The sequence below is a fragment of the Gavialis gangeticus genome, unplaced genomic scaffold, assembly GCF_001723915.1.
Source record: "Gavialis gangeticus isolate Ggan-Ray unplaced genomic scaffold, GavGan_comp1, whole genome shotgun sequence".
In the NCBI taxonomy this organism is placed as follows: domain Eukaryota; kingdom Metazoa; phylum Chordata; order Crocodylia; family Gavialidae; genus Gavialis; species Gavialis gangeticus.
Window position 1 is genome coordinate 148,553,754 of NW_017729022.1, and position 6,454 is coordinate 148,560,207.

Here is a 6,454-nt window from a genome sequence, read left to right on the forward strand (position 1 = left end):
TTGGGGGGGGGAGGGGGGGAGTGGAAATCAACTCTTCTATGATTCTGCACCTTTTCTGAGTTCCCACTAATACAAATTCAAACATCCAAAGACTCCCCTGAAAGACCTGCCAGCAAAACTGAGGACTAGTCTTAAAAGTCCTTTTCTTTCTACCAAAATGCACATTTTAACAAAGTGATATAAAGTTCAATACATTTTAGAATTCTTTGCAAATCTTACTTAATCCAAGCCACCACCTAAAATAACTGAATGCAAGGCCACTGCACAACAGGAAAGGGCTTACCCTGCTAGCATTCACCTGGGTATAAATTTAAACTGCAAATGGGCTTAAGGATAAGAGGGGCAAAGAAACTGCATCAGTATCAAAGGATACCAGTGCAACAGTTGTATGTGCATGATTCTCTAGCAATAGATACATCCTTAAAACTACCCCAATTTACCACTGTTTCATTCAGGATAAGAAGTAGGGCAGTTTAGCCCACTTCTATCACTACAGGAGATGCCCCCGCAACTGTTAGATAGCCACATGCCTGTTCTGTGCTTCTGAGCACTGCATCTCCTTCCTCCCCTTTTAAAGCAGCTAAGATGTACTTCTGTGCATACACAGAGTGCTTGCACACATGCAACACAGGGAACTGCAAGTTATTTAAAAAAAAAATCAGCAAATGAAGCCTGATAGAACCTTAACTTGTCCTGGCATCAAAACATAGGGGGGAGGGAAATCCCATTTGTGTATGGAACCAGCAGTTCTTTTCAAGCTTTGACAAGGTGGAAGTTGTTCCAAGAAGTTCTCTTGAGAGACAGTGTATAATTATACCAAAGAATCTGAAGCTTCCTCCTCATTTCAGGTCTAACTTTTTTCTTTGCAGTGCCTTCCACAGAGCTGCTTTCACTTCACTACTATAACTACTTCCTCACAAAGAAGTAATTGAAACAATGCAATATCAAAAGAACCAGATTACAAAAGCTGGCTCCTTTCATGCAATTATCTACATCCCATGGTCATATGAAAACCAGTATCAGCTCTGCAGAGGTACACGTAGTATTCTAAGACGCATCTCTCTCTCTCTCTCTGTGGGGGTTACACGCTGGCAGTGCTCTATAGAGTCTAGACCACATTCTTTATACAGATGAAAAGCCATTTTAGTTTTCTACTACAAATTTAAAAAATTTTCCAATAGAAACAAAATAGAAAAAAAAAATGCAAGACAAAAAGGCCACCTCAGGAGAGTTAATTTGATTCCATAACTGCAAAGGAAGTTGACATAATTGTGAAAGATGCCAGATGCAAAAGCTTTTCCTGGGATATATGACCAAAGGAGGGCATTTTAAGCCAAAAAGATCATTTAATCTCTCTTGGGCATACAGTTGCTCCAGTAAGAGATATTACCAAATGAATCCTACTATTTTATGCTCCCTGGACCATCTATCTATCACTGCTACAACACTACCAAAAGGAGAGGGGGGTGGGGACAACAGAAAACCCACCCGATATAGTTGTAAGTGTTTACTCACCACATTTACACAGCAAAAGTCTGTTGTTAGTGAAATAGGAATAGGAGAAAAAAATACTTTGCTCTGTATAGAACAAGGCTGGTCTTACAATGTGATAATCTGTCTTGCAATGTAGCATGCACACCAGAGGGAGCCTCTGTTCTACAAACAGTAGAGATTTACAAATAAGTGGAATGATAATAGGTAGTACGGCCCAAACTAAGCACTTTTGTAGATGCTAAAGCAGAGGTATTAGCAAAAAGGTCAGTGCCTGTGTTAATCCAAAAACTTCTCTTCCTTGGTTTGCTAAACTCCTCCCTTGACAAGTGCTCCATTTTGATTTCTACAAGTCTTCATGAACTCCAGTGTATTGTTAGATGCTCACAAGATGCCTCCAACAGCCCCAGATGACCTTCTACACACTATCTCCTAAATGAGGACCACAGATTCTGGGACCAAAAAAAGGAAGAGTTAAAAACCAGAACAGCTACACTATAAAAAACAGAACAAAGTAAATCGACAGAGCAGGGATTTAACATGCAGGCCTGTCAAACAACCTGGTGCATACCTGCCCAGTTCCTGAGCATGCAAATTGTTTCTGTACCTCCAAGCCTTAGCACCTGGAAAGAGCCTTATACACTTTGCAGTCTCATCCCAGAAAGTGACTAATTGACTGGACATATCCAGAGCTGATTCTTCTCTCTCCAAACCAGAAAGAACTGCTGGGTAAAGCTTGCTTCTGAAGACACAAATAAGCAAGTTTCCATCTCCAGGCACTAGACATTAGAACCCTCAAAAGCAAGTTTGGCTTCCAGATCCCATCTTTCTACAAGAAACGGAAGTGTGCAGTTTCCCCACTTTGGTAAAGTGTTCTTTCCTAACAGCAACTGTTCAAGACAGCAAGCTGAAGTTTCAGATGGCTTGAGGAGTCGCTGATAATCCCAAGCAACACCAGCAGCAGAATGTTTTAATGTGTTTAAAGAAAAAAGTATGTTTTGTCAGGCATTTGTATCTGCTTTGCTACATGACTTCATCCGTTTTCACCCCTTTGCACACTAATAGGGCTCCTCTACCAGTATCTCAACCAGTGTGGTAGCAGCCAGATCACCATGACTACAGACACAGGAGTGTGAAGGAGAACTGAAAAACTGGGCAAAACATGCAACCACTGCTCCTTCCCACACAAGCCATTATGTGCCTTGTGCATCTACTGACTCAAGCTCAACGACTATTTCCTCTCCACCTAGGCAGTCCCTGGCCTTATCTATGGTATGAGACCACTGCTATCTAGTAACAGAAGCAGTAAGTCCTTCTATGTCCCATTCTGTCTTATTCCCTACAACCAATTCCTTAGATTTCTTCTGGGCAATAAACATCCCCACTTTCTTCATCTTCTTCCTTAAATGGGAGACAAAAACACCACAAGAAATCCAGAACAATTCTCTCTCAAGCCTTTGTCCTTTTGTTCATCCTATAAGCATACCCGACTCAGCCTAGGGAGACCTTTTTAAGTTTGAAGCTATTTGGTCCTTAGCAGAATTGGCTTTACTCTAGATACTATGAAGATACAAAAGGCCTCCCTAGAACAGACCCTGATCATCATAACAGTCTAACGAGCAGGTGGACATCTGTTCCACAATACTTGGAAAAACATGTTTATTCTTAGCAGCCTCATGTGGAACTACAATAAGCTGTACCATATCCAAAAAACCTTGTACCTATCTGCAAGCAATGCAGTCTCCAGTTTCAAAGCTCACCAGAAGTGATCCATCTTCTGCCAAAAACATGGCAGACCAGTAACTGCAGTCCTGCTTCTGCCTTGAAGGCAGCAGGACAGAAAGATGCAGGGGAGTAACACAGAGGAGGTGACCAGTTCTACATAGTGCTTCAGGCCTTGTGTTCAGCCCAGTGGTGAAGTACACACAAGTGTCGAAGCTAGTGGAGAAAAACAGCAAATTGTCCAACTCTTCTCAAGTACTTCAACCACCTACTCAGTGCTGGAAAGCAAGTCAAACAGGCTGAAAGAGTTGGGCCTGTTTGGACAGAAAACTCAGGATGGATCATCAGGCTCACAGGGTAGTAATCAATGGCATGATGTCTAGTTGGCAGCTGGTACCAAGTGGAATGCCCCAGAGGTCAGTCCTAAGTCTGGTTTTGTTCAATATTTTCATTAATGATCTCGAAGATGGGATGGAGTGCACCTTCAGCAAGTTTGCAGATAACACCAAGGTCAGGGGAGTAGTAGATACACTGGACGGTAGGGCTAGGATTCAGTGACCTCAAAATAGAGGATTAGGCCAAAAGAGATATAGTAAGGAGAACTGCAAAGTCCTGCACTTAAGATGGAACAATCCTATGTACCAGTACAAGCTGGGAACTGACTGGCTAAGCAGCAGCTCTGCAAAAAACAACCTGGAAAGTACAGTGGACAACAGCCTGGATAGTGTGCCCTTGTTGCAAAAAAGGCTAACAGCATACTGGGATGAATTAGTAGGTTTTTTGCCAGCAGATCAAGAGAAGCGATTCTTTCCCTCTATTCAGCCCTGGTGAGGCCACATCTGGAGTACTGTGTTCAGTTTTGGGTCCCCCACTACAGAAAGGATGTGGACACACTGGAGAGAATTCAGCAGAGGGCAATGAAAATGGTGAGGTGGCCGGGGCATATGACATGAGGAGAGGCTGAGGGAACTGGGCTTGTTTAGTCTAGAGAAGAGAAGACTGAGGGGGGGGATTTAATAGCAACCTTTGTCCACCTGAAGGGTTGTTACAGAGGATGGAGCCAGGCTGTTCTCTGGTGGCAGATAACAGAACAAGCAGCAATGGTCTCAAGTTGTAGCAAGGGAAATTTAGGTTACATGTTAGGAAGAATTTTCTCACTAGGATGGTGAAGCACTGGAACAGGTTACCCAGAGAGGTTCTGAAATCTCCACCCTTGACTCAGGTAAGACAAAGCCTTAGCTAGGAGAATCTAGTTGGCGATGGGTCCTGCTTTGAGCAGGAGATTGGACTAGATGACCTCTGAAGGTCCTTTCCAATTTCCTATTTTTTTATGATTCTATGTTAATCTTGCAGAAAAGATGCTTAAGAAAGATGCTTAAGAAAACATGATAGCAGTCTTCAAATACCTGAGGGACTACCATAAAGAGGAAAAGCATCTTTTGTCTCTTGCTGAAGAGTGGAGGATGTAGACCAGTGGTTAGCAATTGCAGCAAAGTAGGTTTAGGCTGGTTATCAGCAGGGATCCTGGTTTTCTTTGATTTAAAAAAAAAAAAAATCCCCAATTTTAATTAAAAAAAAGTAACTCCAAATAGACATTTTTCCATGATTAAAATGAAACACCATTAATATATGGATACATATATTGTGGTGTTCCATTTTAATCATGGAAAAATCTCGATTTGGAGTTACTTTTTTTTAAACCAAAAGTTGGGGATTTTTTTTTTTTTTAAATCAGAGAAAACCAGGATCCCTGGTTATCAGGAAAAACGTCTTCACCAGCAGAACAGTGAGGCAGTGGAACAGACTGCCTAAGAAAGTTGTAGACTCTCCATCATTGGAGGTGTTCAAGGCTGGACAGCCACTGATCAGGCATGATCTAGGTGTAGCTATGCCTATGTTCTACCCTATAGATATTTCTCATGCTCCTGGGCTTTCCTGGCTGCCGCACAGGGCTACAAGGGAAGTCTGCTCTCCACCTCCCACTCCCAGCTGCTGCATGTCGGGGGGGGGGGGTTTGTTTGTTTTTTAAAAAGTTTTCCTCAGAGGCATGGGGTGTTGGCTGCAGCCAGAGCTGAGGACTTTGACTGGGGTTTGCCAGTACACTTGGCCGGGATTCGAAGCCGGAAGTTCCTGGCTAGAGGGTTTTGCCACTCCAATTAGGGTCAGGCCAATTGCCATATTTGGGGTCAGGAAGGAATTTTACCCCATGGTTAGATTGGTATGAACCGTGGGGGATTTTGCTTTCCTCTGTAGCAAGGGGCATGGCCCTCCACCTGGGATCTCTCGAGTGTTTTTTTTAAACAACCTTTACAGAAGCAGGATATTGGCAGCTGTGGTCCCTGTTTTACCTATGGCAGATTAAGGTGTTAAATCTTGTGTTGTCAGGGTTGACTGTATAATTTTGCTAAGAGGTTAGACAATGAATTTGTACAAAGTGGCTTGGATAGGGATGGTCCTGGCTCAGGCAGGGGGTTGGACTGGTGCAAAAGCCCCCTTGACTCACCAAAAGCATCCAAGAAAGTCTCCTGGCTAAAAGGGAGGTGCACACCCAATGGAAGGGAGGGGCCATTATCAGGGAGGACTATACTGTGGTTGCTTGGGGCTGCAGGGGGTGGTCAGGAAAGCCAAGGCAGAGATGGAACTGGGACTAGCTACCCGGATCAAGGCCAACAAGAAGTCCTTTTTTAAATACACAGGGCAAAAAGAAGGTACCGGGTAATGTGGGGCCCCTGCAAGACATGCTAGGAAATCTGGTCGTCACACCAGATGACAAAGTTAACCTATATTTAATGACTTCTTTGCCTCCATTTTCCCTGAGCAGGGGCTGGATCAGCCCCCACACTGAGTCCCCCTCAGGCCCCAGGGGAGGCGCACCTAGGCCAAGGGTCAGCGAGGATCTAGTCAGGGAACTTCTGGAGGGACTGGATGTATTTAAATCAGCTGGTCCGGACGATATCCACCCCAGAGTGCTGAGGGAATTAGCTGAGGTCATTGCGGGACCCCTGGCACAGCTTTATGAGCACTCAAGGTGCTCTGGTGTGGTGCTAGAGGACTGGAAGAGGGCCAATGTTGTTCCCATCTTCAAAAAAGGGAGGAAGGAGGACCCGAGGAACGATAGGCCAGTTAGTCTTACCTCGATCCTGGGTAAGGTTTTTGAGAGAATTATTCTGGCACATCCCCACAAGGGGCCAGCAGGGGAGATCATGCTTAAGGGCAACCAACATGGGTTCATTAGAGGCAG

General features: G+C 44.1%; 1 protein-coding gene across 1 annotated transcript in view; it reads right to left on the reverse strand.

The window, feature by feature from the left end:
- The window catches only part of MSH6 (mutS homolog 6), a 37,974-nt gene that overhangs the window by 2,471 nt on the left and 29,049 nt on the right, over positions 1-6,454 (reverse strand). The window lies entirely within an intron of this gene.